Consider the following 15,573-nt stretch of genomic DNA (forward strand, 5'->3'; position numbering starts at 1 on the left):
ATGAACGGACATTGGCTAAATTTCACAAAGTATGAGCTAAAACATCTCCAAATCATTCCGCAACATGTGACAGCAATACTTTCAAGCAGCACCGCATCAGATCGCACAAGCCAGGGAGGAGGAAAGGCGCGCCGCGCACCCCTTTCTTCTTGCCCTATGAAAAGGTCTCTAGATTTGGAAACTAAGTGCTTCTAAACGATGAGGCAACCATCGCAAACGTGCTTGTATCGGATAGCAATGGTGATGACGGCAGCGATGGTGCAGTAGGGCAGGCTGCCTCAACGTTGTCCTGCAACAACAAAGCCCAGCAGATGATTCATTCCATCCAGTGCTTTGTCTTTGTGAGGAACCTTCCGCTGCACTATGTGGAGCACCTGGACGCCTTGGAGAAGGATGTTGGCAAGCTTTGCGTAAAGCATGCAAGGCTGATGGACATAGGGTTTTCTTGTGCAAGCCAGTGAGAAGTACGTGGGTGGCAAGATGCTTACGGCAATCTTGCCCCCCAGAGTTTCTTCTGGATTTCTCAATCTCACAGGCTGCCGTGGCAACCTTCTCGCAGTTCTTAAAAGGCCCCTTTTGGGGCCACCAAAGCGATGCCTCGGCGGAGCTCACATATCGCGTGCCACCCGTGACCCCTCTTTGCAGTTGTTATAGCAGTGCCATTCTTTAATGCCAACAGCCGTGTCTTCTTACACGGGATCGGAGCGCCCAGGAAGCAGTTAAACGAGTGAAAACAATCAGCAGCCGGATGGAGGAATGTGGTGAGGAGGGTCACTGGCCTCCCCACCACTGCAGTTTTCTCACAACAGCTCTGCCATCCCCCTATTTTGATTTTTTCATGCAACCTGGTTATAACAATTATCGGTTATAAAAACGGAATTTTCGTGGCAGTTGAATATTGTTGTAAGCAGGTTCGACTGTATATGCTCTTCTTCTCTGCCTTTGAAATAAAGTTCTTATCGGCGCATGGGACGTGTTCTGTCTCTCTTCTTTGTAATTGTGCCTTTGTGCTACATTATGACAGTAAGCAAACACCAAATAGCCAAACAGCAAGTCGTTTTACAGAAGCAAATAATAAAATACAGCAAATAATAAAATAATAAGACATCGTAGAGGTTGAAAAGGGCGCAAGAACACACTACTCGAAACTGTCAACACTGACAATTTTGACTGTCAATTGTCGCAGTGTTGTGAATAAAATGCATGACCCTGAAGCTGTTATCATGGCTTATCAGTCGGGCATTGTAGCAGTCACTGAAACATGGCTGCACCCTGGCAGTTGAGACTACGAAGTTGTGCTGCCTGGGATATGCAATTGTACACAAGAACAGGAAACCAAGAGGTTAGGGTGTAGCTTCAATTTTTAAGCACGGCATAGCTTATGCCCTCATGCATATAGCTTCGAATGTTGAAGCAACATGGTGCAAGTGAAAGACTTAGGCCACTAGAGCTGCCTACCAACCACCTGATTCTGAGATATCGTTTTTTGAATATTTCACTACTGTATGCACTGCAAGCAAATCATAGCAGGAGACTTCAACTTGCCTGAGTTAAACTGAGATTCGCTCAATCCGGGGATGGCAACTACCAATATCATTACAGATATTACATTCACTTTTAATCTCTCACAAGTCGTTACAGTTCCAACTGGCATTCAAGGCTCTTCAACGTTGCTCCTGGATCTAGTTTTCAGCAGCAGCTGCTGCTGATGATGATGATGAGGATGAGCAAGCGCATAGAGTTTTGAAACTCTATGCGCTTCCTCATCAATGTTCCTCATCCATATCAGGTAGGTGAGGCACATCTTTGCAGAACCCTATCACATCACAGGCTGGCATACTATCCCTTTTAGTGAACGTCGACAAAAAAAAAAAAGTACCACTCCGGATAATATCCCAAGTTCATTGTTAAAGCAGTATGCTGAACCCATATGTAAATTTATTCACCTCATATATAAGATCGCTTTACAGGGGTCGCCTTCCTGCTGAGTGGAAAGTTGCAAAGTTATTATTGTACACAAATCAGGTGATACTTCTTCCTCTACTAACCTCATATTTAAAATCGCTTCACACGGGTCGCCTTCCACCTGAGTGGAAAGTTGCAAAGTTATTATTGTACACAAATCAGGTGATACTTCCCCTACTAACCATAGGCCAATCTCACTTATATGCACCTCTTGTAGAAAATTCTAGCACAATATCCTAAACTACATAACAGAATAAGTTGAATCCAACAATATACTACACCCAAATCAGCATACTTTTCTAGTGGCCTATCGACTGTTACCCAATAGTGCAAACACTACACGACTTTTCTGATGACGTTAACATCATCATCGACATCATCATCGTCATCCTGGTTAGGCCCACTGCAGGGTAAAGGCCTCTTCCATACTTCTCCAACTACCACGGTCACGTACTAATTGTGGCCATGATGTCCTTGCAAACTTCTGAATCTTATCCACCCACGTAACTTTCTGTGCCCCCTGCTACGCTTCCCTTCCCTTGGAATCCAGTCCGTAACCCTTAATGACCATCGGTTATCTTCCCTCCTCATTACATGTCCTGCCCATGCCCCCCCCCCCCCCATTTCTTTTTCTTGATTTCAACTAAGATGTCATTAACTCGCGTTTGTTCCCTAACCCAATCTGCTCTTTTCTTATCCCTTAACGTTACACCTATCATTCTTCTCTCCATAGCTCGTTGCGTCGTCCTCAATTTAAGTAGAACCCTTTTCATAAGCCTCGAGGTTTCTGCCCTGTAGGTGAGTACTGATAAGACACAGCAGTTATACACTGTTCTCTTGAGGGATAATGACCACCTGCTGTTCATGACCTGAGAATGCCTGCCAAACGCACCCCGACCCATTCTTATTCTTCTGATTATTTCAGTCTCAAGCTCCGGATCCGCGGTCACTACCTGCGCTAAGTCGATGTAATGCCTTACCACTTCCGGTGCCTCGCTACCTACCGTAAACTGCTGTTCTCTTCCGAGACTGTTAAACATTACTTTAGTTTTCTGCAGATTAATTTTCAGACCCACCCTTCTGCTTTGCCTCTCCAGGTCAGTGAGCATGCATTGCAGTTGGTCCCCTGAGTTACTAAGCAAGGCAATATCATCAGCGAATCGCAAGTTACTAAGGTATTCTCCAATAACTATTATCCCTAATTCTTCCCAATCCAGGTCTCTGAATACCTCCTGTAAACACGCTGTGAATAGCATTGGAGAGATCGTATCTCCCTGCCTGACGCCTTTCTTTATTGGGATTTTTTTTATTTCTTTATGGAGGACTACGGTAGCTGTAAAGCCGCTATAGATATCTTTAGGTATTTTTACATATGGCTCATCTACACCCTGATTCCGTAATGCCTCCATGACTGCTGAGGTTTTGACTGAATCAAACGCTTTCTCGTAATCGATGACATTAACAACCAACTACAATTTGACGTAACCTTCATGAACTTTTCGAATGCTTTCTGACACGTTTCTCATCCCAAACTTCTTAATCAGGGTGTCTACCAAGTTGACACTTCCAAATTCCCCGAGCTTTCCAGGTTTTCCCTGAGCGAATTTGCAATATTCCCTTAGTGACACAGAACTTTGTTTTATGTCAACACGGGCTCTCTACATCATTTCGCCCAATGGTGTCACTTTCTAGTAAGCATGTTAATAAATAAATTAAAAAGAAACTTAGTCCAGTTTGAATAGTAAGGGGTAGTGTTTATTTTATTCAAAAAGAAGACAGAAGGGAGGGGTTAGTAAAATGCATAGCGAATAAAATATCCTCGAAAGAAATAGTAAAAACCAGTGCAAATTGAGTCGAACGTTCTCAAATACAAATAAGAGATGCATGCAGAATATTTTCGAATACGAGCTATTTCTATCAACTGATAGCAAGCTAATTGGTATGAGGCCCGAACTTTATCACAAGTGAGATTATCTCGCAACAGCTGGTAAGTCAACCTCAACTCTCCTGACGTACTCTCAACTTGCACACAATGCCTCAATGTTGCATTTCACTGTTTTAAATAGTTTTTTACTTTTGCTTGGATGAGGCACACCTGCATCTCGGCATCAGCGAACACTTTGCTTTTAGAGCGCAAGCTCCTTCAAAAAAGTCGCCGCATGCTTCCTTTCCTGTTCATAACAATGCGGGGGGCCCATCTGGCAGAACACTGTAAACGTCACAATTGCCGTCCGTATCTTCGCGACACCAGGTTTCTGGCACGGTCTAGAGATAGACTAGAACGGGAGATATTAGCTTTTTCCATTGCAAAGGCTGAGGGCACGTGCATTAGTTGCCCTTCAGTGACGCTTACCGAAAAAGAGATAGCTTTTCTAATGAGATAGGGAGGTTGTGATGTCATGATGGGCCATTCTTGGTTGTATCTATTTAAAGTCCTGTTTCTTCAAAAAAACATTTAGTTGGAAGTAGCACCTTGTCCGTCGTACATGTTGTTCTTTTAGTCCGCGTCTTCGTAGCGCTCTTTTCATCAAGTTTCCTGTTCATTTCTGAATGCGTAGGTCCTTGTCTTCTTGTTCTCCTTTGGCAGCGCGTTCACCACACGGACTATTTGAAGCATCCTCCTGGACAATTGTACAGTCAGCGTCCGATTTTTCGGACTCCCTAGGAACCGTGAGAACGTCCGAAAAAATGAATGCATGTCTTTTACAGTCCTTAATGGTTCAAATCTCCACAGCCACGTCTGAAAAAGCTCTAAAGGCCGGCCAGTACACTTATTAGGCATATCGGTACTTGTACTGTGACAGGAGATGGCGGGTGCACGCATGTATAATTAAGGAATACATACTGTGTCCCGTGACAGTTGCCCCTTCCCACGCTTGTTATGCTTCACAGCGTAATACTACTGTAATGAGGCGAAGCTGACTTTCGGGAACCGGCAATATGCAACGCGCCGTGCTTTCCGAACTTCGAAGCCAATCGCGATGACCACAAAGGTGGTATCGATTGCTGACAGCGGCGAATTCTTTCAATGAAAAACACGACACAGAACGGCAAGAAGCTTAATACCGAACCTCGAAGCAGCTAGGCATAGCATTGCCGCGGTGGTGGCTACGGCTGCAGGCGGATCTGCGTGCGAGTGTGCCGGGACGAGGCGACGAGGTCATCAAAATGACGGCGGTGGTGGTTTTGATTAATGCCGTTTCGTACCTGCGGTTACGGCAAAAATTTCAGAAAATCGGACGGTGAAGCGTTCTTGTGCCCGAAATTTTAGACATTCTTATACATTGACCCTATGGGGTATGTAGTTGTGCCGCGAAGCCGTCCGAATTACCTGGCGTCCGGAAAGTCAGTCGACTGTACACTGGCAACTCCTCCAGCCGACGTGGCGTCAAAGACCATTAGTTACGATTCCTCTCTGTTGCTCGAGCCAGCATTACCGCGACTTTCGTACCCTTTCAATAAAATTACAGATAATTTTCCCTGATAGAAGCACAAATTCCCCGAGTTTTTCCAGACAACTAAAAATCCCTGAGAATTCCCGGTTTTCCCGGTTGGTAGACACCCTGTTAATAAATGAAGAAGTTTGTTAGGGAATGGTCCACCCTTGTGTTGGATTAAAGATTATCTGTCACACAACTACCAGTATGTACAGTATAATGACTATGTATTGGACATCATTCCCATTTTATCTGGTCTAATGCAGGGTTCCATTCTGGCCTCACTGCTCTTTTTGTTGTACATAAATGATATTGTTGTGGAAGGAAGAAAGAAGAGAAAGGAAGATGATCAGAGACGCTGGCTGCTGCCTGTTGTTGGTGGTCAGCCATCTTAGCTGTTCTGACTCATCCTGTATATATATTGTAAATATAGTTTTTATATACTCGCAACATCCCCGTAACATATTAGTGAGAGGAGCGGAGTGGCACAGCTAGAAACGGAGCTCCGCAGTGGACGTCGCATCACCGTCCGCACCATGAAGGACGGTGAGCACGTGGGATCAACGTCGTTGCCGCCTCCAACGCCACCGTCGCCAGCTACGTCGCTGTCAACTTCAGTTGTCGTTGTGCAACCCAAGGATCCTGGAACTTTTTACGGGACCGATGCAGCCGACGTTGAAGAGTGGGTGGCCATGTAAAACGCGTGAGTGGAATCAACAGATGTTACCCTATGCTTATGTTAGCTAACCTATTGTTCTACCTAAGAGGCACGGCAAAGCTGTTGTACGAAAACCATGAAGAGGAGCTAACCAGCTGGGACCAATGCAAAGAGAAATTGACAGAGTTGTTTGGCAAACCAGCTAGCCGTACAACTGCCGCAAAGCAGGAACTGGCCTCCCGTGCCCAATCCCCCAGGGAGTCCTATCTCTCGAAACATCCAGGACATGCTGGCACTTTGGCGTAAAGCCGATCACGACAAGATAGAAGCTGAGAAGGTCAGGCACGTGCTTAAGGGCATTGCTGATGACGCGTTTAATCTGTTCATGTGCAAGAGCTACAGTTGACGCAATCATTAAAAAGTGCCGACAATTTGAGCAGGCCAAAATCAGACGCGTCTTGCAACCATTCGCCAGACTTCCCAATACTGCCGCAACGTCGACGTGTGAAGGTCAACCCACACAGCAGCATGCGTCGCCATCAGAGGACGTGGTGTGAATCGTTAGACGTGAACTGGATGCAATGCCGCCCGCAGCTTTCTGTTCGCGTAGCCCTGATGCTGCCACATTTTCAGTTCCCCTCGTACAAGCCATCGTTCGCCAGTAACTTGAAAACATTGGTTTACACTCTGTGTGTGCTGTCACCAATCCTAGAGCTAACGAACGTCCTTCTACTATTTTCGCTCCACCCCGACACTTCTCTCCACATTATCGCAACCAGAGCGCGTGGAGAACTGCGGACGACCAGCCGATACGTTTCACCTGTCGCTGCATTAGTCACATCACCCAATACTGTCACAACTCGTGGCCCTCAACATCTCGTACGCCAACCAACCTGAGCCGTTTTGATGGAAATACCCGCAATATTTTGCCCACAGCCGAGTCTAACAGCACCACCAACTCTGCTCGGAACATGTGGTACAGCCGCTCATCATCGCCGCGCGGACACCAAGTCTCGTTCACCGCAAACACATCACCCATCTTCCCGTTCACCACAGCCACGTCGCCTGTCGTCACCTGTGGCCTTAGGCCGCACCCTTTCGGAAAACTAGGAAATGCAGCCCTCGGAGGTGGTGCTGCATTGCCGACTGCTGCAGCAAATCCTCTGTCTGTGCCCACAAAGAGTGTAATTGATGTCAAAATAGACCCAAGCTCTCATCCAAGCAGTGATCCATGATGTCCATGGATCCATGACATCCATGATGTCCAAGCTCTCATCGACACTGAAGCCCACGTATCTGTGATGAGTGCTGGCTACGCAGACGTTTAAAGAAGGCCCTCCCCCCAGCAGCTGCCCGAGTGCTTCATGTGGCCGACGGTGGCGTGCTGGTTGTTCTTGGAATGTGTACTGCACATTTAATTATAGCCAGCCACCCTACTTCTGTTCTCTTTGCTATAATCGACAACTGCCCTCACGACGTTATCCTTGGATTGGACTTTTTATCTCCTCATTCTGCTCTCATCGACTGCGCGACCGGTGTTCTTCAGTTAGAACTGCCTCAACTCGCCGGTGCTTCGAGTACCACCCCACCGCGCTTGTGCTCGCTTCAAGATGTGCGTCTGTCACCCGAGGCAGTTACTTGCGTCTCTTTGGCTGCCCAGCCACAGGTTTCTGATGGTGAATATGTGCTTCACCCCATCATCGGCGTGCTTTTGAACCGGAATGTTGCTGTTCCGCATACGTTGGTCACGGCTACTAATAACGACGTCATTCTACCACTTCTTCCTTTCAGCCTGTGCCCTCAAATGCTTCCGGCCGGCATGTTCTTGGCCAGCATTTCTAGTGCTTGCAAATTTGACATTGAGAGTCTGAATGCCGAGAGTGGCTTATTAGCATCAATTGCAGCTGACAGCTCTGGTTCCTTAATGGATGACTTCGCGAAAATGATTGCACCTGACCTCACCTCTGCACAGGCCACAGACATACGACTCCTGCTTGAATCGTACAGTGACATATTTGATTTCGGCGACAGGCCATTACGCCAAACATCTGTTGTTCAGCACCGTATAAACACTGGAGATACGAATCCTATTCGTCGGTGTCCCTATCGTGTATCGCATGCTGAACGTCGAGTCATCCAATTAGAAGTGGACAAAATGCTCCGCAAAGGAGGTCATCGGGCCATCAGCCAGCCCTTGGGCTTGGCCTGTCGTCCTTGTGAAAAAGAAAGATGGTACCTGGCATTTTTGCATCGATTATCGCCACTTAAACAAGATCACGTGAAAAGACGTCTACCCACTACCGCGCATCGATGACGCCTTGGACTGCTTGCATGGAGCTAAATACTTCTCGCCCATCGATCTTCGATCCGGCTACTGGCAGATTTCAGTTGATGACATGGACCGCGAGAAGACGGCCTTCATCACGCCGGATGGCTTATATCAGTTCAAAGTCATGCCCTTTGGCCTATGCAATGCTCCTGCGACATTTCAATGTATGATGGACTCTCTTCTGCGGCGCTACAAATGGACCACCTGTCTTTGTTACCTTGATGGCATTGTTTTTTCTCCCATGTTCAGCAGCCACCTTACCCGACTCGCTTCAATTCTTGCGGTCATCCGAAAAGCTGGCCTTCAACTGAACTCCATGAAGTGTCAATTCGGGCGCCATCAGATCACCATGTTGGGACACCTCGTTGACGCATCGGGTGTCCAACTAGATCCGGAAAAAGTTCGCACCATACGCAGTTTCCCTGTGCCACATTCTGCCTCTGACGTGCGCTGCTTTTTCAGCCTGTGTTCTTATTTTCGTAGTTTCGTCAAAAACTTCGCCGACGTTGCTCAGCCTTTGACAGATATTCTAAAGAAGAACACACCATTCTCATGGGGCCCGGAGCAGGCTCACGCGTTCGCCGCTTTTATCGGGTTTCTGACCACCCCTCCCATACTTGCCAACTTTGATCCGTGTGCACCGACCGAAGTCCACACTGACACAAGCGGCTATGGCATCGGCACTGTTCTCGCCCAACACCAGAATGGTACCGAGTGCGTGATAGATTACGCCAGCCGCCTGCTGTCACCTGCCAAGAGAAATTGCACCACCACCGAGCGGGAGTGCTTGGCTTTAGGCTGTCGCCAGGTTCCAGCCATATTTGTAGGGCCGCACGTTTTAGGTCGTCACAGACCACCACGCACTCTGCTGGCTGTCTTCCCTCCAGGATCCAACTGGACGGCTTGGTCACTGGGCTTTGCGGCTCCAGGAACTTTCATTTAGTGTCAATTACAAGACTGGACATCTCCACAAGGACGCTGACTGCCTCTTGCGTCACCCCGTGGATCCTCCTGATCCTGTTGCGCATGATCCGGTGACCTGCGTGATGGCTTTGACTGACATGACCGACGCGCACTGAACAACGTGATGCATCCTTACAGTCCATTGCCGGAGTGCAACCTGGCAGCACCACCGCATGCTCGTGTTGCATGACGGCATCCTCTACCGCCGCAACATCAACCCTGACGGCCCTGAGTTGCTGCTTGTCCTTCCTCATCGTCTGCGACCCATCGTTCTCGAAAAACTTCATGATGCACCGATGGCAGGACACCTTGGAGTTTTGTGTACATACGACCATGTACAAAGCCGGTTCTTCTGGCCGGGTCTCTACCGCTCTGCGCGTCGTTATGTCGCAACTTGCGAATTACCGTATTTACACGATTGTAAGTCGACTCGAATGTAAGTCGACCCCCCCATATCGCTTGACCGAAAAAAAAAAAAAAACCCCGAGGGCGCATTCGATAACGAAAATTTATTAGTAGCTGACATGGTCACTGGACTACTCGTCTTCACTAGCGCTGCCATCGTCATCGTTGCTGCAGTCCCACAGCGCGTCGTGGTCCAGCGAAATTTCAAATTTGGCGAACGACCGCACCAGGACATCTTGCAGAACAGCAGCCCACACCAAATGCACCCAACCACACGCAGCCGTCAGGGAGGCTCTTTTGACAGGTCCGGTTGGCGTAATTTCGCAGTCTTCTGCCGCCAGCCACTCGTACTCACGGCGGAGCAGAGCCTTAAAATTAAGGCGAAGGTCCGGGCTTGTTTCATGACCACGTCACACTTCACTGGCAGGGACCGATCACGCATTTCAGCGACGCTGCCGCAAGCTTAGCCTACAGTTCCGGAAAGCGTCCAGACTTCGGCACGTGGGAAATTTCTCACTTGCCACCACAGGGTGAAAATTTCGCTTCGCTGCAGTCGCCACTCTCGCACCACCCGTTTAGAAACATCGAAATTGCGGCCCGCAGCGCAGTGATTTGTTTCTTCGGCGTAAAGGATGGCAGCCCTCTTGAACGCTGCTGTGAACGAGCGCCGAAAGATTAGTGGGCCTGCAGCACTCATGACGACTGGGGAAGCATAGAAGTAGCACGTAGCCGGCAGTCAAGTGGAGCGCGTCAAAAAGTTGGTCAAACCAATGCCAATGCCTTTTAAGGCCTTTAAAAAGAGAAAGAGAAACCCGCGAACGGTGTCTGCTCTTCCATGAACTACCGATACTCCCCGCAAGCGCCGCCGTTCTAAGGGTGCCGCCGCGAATGGGAACAGCGGCGCTTCCATCAACTATCGACACCCCCCATGAGTATTGCATGCACTGTAAGACTCTCAAAAATGTTGAAAAACCCTTCCGAAAAGCAAACAAACACGCGGGATAGCGAAAAGATACGGGTAGGACCATAGAGCAAACATAAAATTGTAACTACGTTGCAGCTCTCGTTGGTATCGCTTTTTTTTTGGCGGGCCATGTTTTGGTTTCGATTGTAAGTCGACCCCCCAACTTCAGACTTTCAAATTTTAAAAAGGGGTCGACTTACAATCGTGTAAATACGGTATGTCAGCGCCGCAAGAAACCACCCCTGGCACCTGTCGGAAGACTCCATCCCATTGAAGTTCCCTCTAAACCGTTCTTTCGTGTAGGCCTTGACCTGCTTGGCCCTTTTCCGATGACTAGAGGGAACAAGTAGATCGCCGTCGCTATGATTACGTGACACACTACGCGATAACAAAGGCGTTGCCGACTAGTTGCGCAACTGACGTCGCTGATTTTCACCTTCACGACGTCATTCTCCAGCACGGTGCACCTCGACAGTTACTTACAGACCGCGGCCGCTCATTTTTGTCTCGAGTTGTGCACGACCTCCTCCACTCTTGTGCCACTGAGCACAAGCCACCCACCGCCTACCACCCACAAATGAACGGTCTTACGGAATGTCTCAACAGAATAATCACGGAGATGCTGTCGATGTAGGTCTGCAACAATCACCGCGACTGGGACGCCACGTTGGCTTACGTGACGGTTGTGTATAACTCGTCACGACATGACACTGCAGGATATTTACCCTTTTATCTCTTCTATGGTCGTGACCCCACACTGCCGTTTGCCAACATCCTCCCTTATGTGCCACGTGTTGCAACTGAGTACGCTCGTGAAGTCATCGATCGCGCTCACATGGCATGTCAAGTCGCCCAATCTCGTTTATTAATAAGCCTCACAGCATATACAGAAAGAACGTTACGACTGCTGCCATCGCGATGTTAAGTTCGCACCAGGTGCTTGGGTATTCCTCTGGTCACCACATCGTCGGGTTGGCCTCTTACAGAAGCTTCTCTCTCGCTACACAGGGCCTTATGAAGTCCTATGCCAAATTAACGACGTCAATTACGAGATTTCGCCATTACACTATGATGCATCCTCAAGTCAGACGCCTGTCGACGTCGTGCACGTTTCGCGGCTGAAGCCATATTTCGCTCGCAATTCTTCGCCTGCCATGCGCCGAGACGGCACTTCGCCGCCCGGGGCTCCTGTTACGGAAGGATGAGAGAAGAGAGAGGAAGACAATCGGAGACGCAGGCTGCTGCCTGTTGTTGGTCGTCAGCCATCTTAGCTGTTCTGACTCATCCTGTATATATATTGTAAATATAGTTTTTATATACTCGCAACATCCTGTAACAATATAACCAATCAGACGGATGCAAACATCCAACCATTCTCAGATGACTGCACAGTGTACCACACAATTAAACCCTGTGATGACCAAACAAAACACTGAACGAAGTAATTGAGTGGATGCGCATTGACTAGATGGGTATATTGCATAGTTATTGACATACACCGGGAGGAAGTTACACCGTTTTTTAGACCTAGAACTGATGAACTTTGTCTTAGATGGATTAATAAGAAGCTTACTTTTATGGCAGCAAACAGTAACACTCTGCAGATCACTGTTTAGGTGGGAAGTTAAGGCTGAAATGGAATCATCTGAAGTGAAAATGGTGTCCTCAGCGTAGTGCAAGGATTCGGTGTGTGGCGACAAACAGTCTGATAGGTCATTAATGTAGATGAGCAATAAAAAAGGGCCTAATATAGAGCCTTGTGGGACCGTTACGTTGTCTTGGACTCAGAAAGCACGCCTAAGAGAGAGAATTTATTTGAAAGAAGGCAGAGAGGTCGGCCTGAGCTAATGCACTCTAGCCTCCTACTTTGCAAAGGGGGAGAGGGAATGGGGCATGAAGGTGTGATGAAGGATGATAATGACATAGAAAGAGGGACAGTGAGAGCAAGTTCAACATTCTGATGATAAACATTCAGAAATCTCATCCATGAAGCCACTAGCGGGTTCATGCCTGAAATAGATACAGACCGAGTATGATTAAAGGGACACTAAAGGTTAATATTAAGTCAACGTGGATTTTTGAAATACAATCCCAGAAGCCTCGAAACGCTTGTTTCGTGCGAAGAAGATACTTATTTTAAGGGGGGATATGGGGATCAAAGCTAACTTTTTTAATTACCATCCGATTTTGATTAAATTTTGCACAGATGTTAATAATATCACATAAACAAAACTGTGAAAATATGGTGAAAATATGGCTGCAATATCTGAAGTACTTTTTTGTTTACAAAATTGCCCTGCTTTCATTTTTGCAAAATGCCTGCACACCTGTATATTGGTGCTAGGAGTTCAAACAAACATTGATAGCACTCCTATATGTATCCTCCACACAGTGACATTCCTGTAATTTTTTTTGCCTAACAGAATTTTTTTATATTTTCATTCTTTTGCAGCTACTTCAGTTGCATGAAAATCTCGACTGTGAAAACAAAAGATAACAAATTATTGAAGCAACTATTTTGAAAACAAAACATGTCACTGTGTGCAGTGGTGCACAATGAGTGTAACAAAACAAACGGTGTAAAAATATTCATAACGGTGGCTGAGATATTGGCTTTGCAAGTTGACCTTGGTGGTAGAAAAAAGTTTTGAGAAAAAGGTGTTTGAAGTTTTGGGCCATGTTTATTCGACTAGAAACTACCGGCCTTGTAGGTACAGGTGTCAGGTTGATCTCTTGGCTTCTTGGATCTTTTATGCTTGCTTTCATGTGCTTTTTGTGCCCTCTTCTTGCGCAAGACATCTTTCTCAGCTGCTCGAGTCGCTTGAGTCCGTCGCCACCGAGCATGCTCCTCCAGCCGTAAACCCTATCTTCCGTTCGGTTGCCGGCACAGAACCAAGTGACGCGCGGACAGTGGCGGCGGTCATATTCAACACCTCCGACAAGATGAATTGTGACTCAAGATGCGACTGCATGGTGCGACCGTTGCTGATGCACGGTTCGTCTTCACGGCCGCAGACGCTCGCGCTTGGACCGCACTTTCGTTGTTCATCTCGGTGACGGCGGTGGCACAATCGGGGTACGTCGCGGAGAATTTACAGGGCGTTGCAGGCCCGGAAGCATCGGAAAAGGCGGTTATTAGTTCGGTATCATCACCACTGGAACTCAAGGGTGCAACAGCCGGCGAATTGCCCGGCAATGCGTCGACAGTCTAAGCTTGCGCACGGACGCAACTCTGCTAGGACTACTTATCCTTCGGATGTTCGGCGGCTTGCGCTTGCGGCTGCCGAAGCGGTGCTTGGTCGCGTATTTCGTCGTCCACGACCGCCAAGTCATGCTCGAAAACACAAAATGAAATAGAAAACTAAAATCCGAATAAAGCGATGAAGCGGCGGCGTACCTCGAATATCCAACACGTAAACAAAGGGGGCAGCAGCCAGCGCGCGAAGAAACGGGAGAAGCAGACGCCGCAGCAGCTCGCTTCCAGACCCGGCCAATGGGGCGGCTCATAGAACGCACGTGACGGAGCAAGCCAATCGGCGGCCGCGACAAGCAGCTCCGCGACCTTCCGACTTTTTACTTTTTTTATGCTTGCTCTTCTCTCTATCAGGAAATGAAAGAGAGGAGTCAAAAGGCGAAGAGGCGCGCTTTTCAACGGTACCAGCATGGCCGCGCCGCGTACTGCCGTTCCGGAGCTAGGGACGCTCGAAAACCGCGACTTTTCCACCGATTTTCACGAAATTTTCGCTGTATTGCCTTATGTATATATTTATTTATGGTACTTAGAAGTCGTTTTCAGCGGAAATACTTGGAAAACTTATAGAAAAGGGGTCAAAGATTCGAAATCTGCAACTTTCTAAAAAGTGATTTTTGGGTCGTTTTTCCCGAGTTGATCCCCGCGTCCCCCCTTAAGAGAAAATGCATTCTGAAGCGTCCGCGTACCTCTAGCGCAGTTCAAATCACCCGCCCTCCGATCGAGGAGTATTGACGTCATGGTCTCATAGTGACGTTGCACCGTCGGTGAGTAAAACGCCTCCCGCAGACGGCGCTACGGCTTTTCTGCACAAAACGCAAACGCGCGGCCAGAAACCGAGCCAAGACAGAGCCGACAGTAGCGCGAAAGCGGAACTGTGGTGGCTAATGGAAGGGAAAGCGTACGACGATAAGCTGGTTCTTTATTTTACGACGCCAACTTTGACGCTCGTTGCAATGGATGACCCTGACAACGACACATTAGCTCGCGACGCTGGGCTCGAGTTCAGAGATTTAAGCACTGATGAACGTGACCTGCTGTTCAGGGCTTGCGCTGCCGGCGTCGTTGCGTGCTACTATGACGATGGCCTGCTTTGAAAGGCACTTCACGCGACTTCAGTAAGTCGGCGTTGAACTCGTAATCCTCTGGAGGAAAATGCAGCGAGCACACTACGTGATTTCTCGGCTCTTTGTCAGCGCGCTGTGGCAGAGGTACGGCACTTAACCACTTCGAACGGAGAGGTTCAGTCGTTAGCACACAGTGATAACATTGGATTTGCCGCTGCAACTGCCCTTGGCCAAGTTCCGCGGACCGTTCGCGCATCCCAGGACACTACAGGGACGTGGCATTCTCGCTGCTTGTTCCAAATGCAAGTTTCGCGAGCCAGCAGGACCACCGCAGCACGACGCGATAAAGAAACAACTGAAACTCCAAAGCGCGCGCGGCACAAAGTCGAGCGCGCAGAGTCGAGCAAAAACGAAACCTTTCGATCACCTATACTATTCAAGGGTAACTAAGGGTTGATAAAGGGGGATTAAGACCGATTAGGTTGTATTAGTGTAGATTAAGGTGGATTAGGGTGTATTAAGGTAGATTGGGACT

At 48.1% G+C, this 15,573-nt stretch overlaps 1 protein-coding gene across 2 annotated transcripts in view; it reads right to left on the reverse strand.

Moving 5' to 3' along the window:
- LOC142565836 (mblk-1-related factor 1-like) overlaps window positions 1-15,573 on the reverse strand; it is a 189,202-nt gene that overhangs the window by 106,063 nt on the left and 67,566 nt on the right. The window lies entirely within an intron of this gene.

The sequence above is a fragment of the Dermacentor variabilis genome, unplaced genomic scaffold (assembly GCF_050947875.1).
Source record: "Dermacentor variabilis isolate Ectoservices unplaced genomic scaffold, ASM5094787v1 scaffold_12, whole genome shotgun sequence".
Lineage (NCBI taxonomy): Eukaryota > Metazoa > Arthropoda > Arachnida > Ixodida > Ixodidae > Dermacentor > Dermacentor variabilis.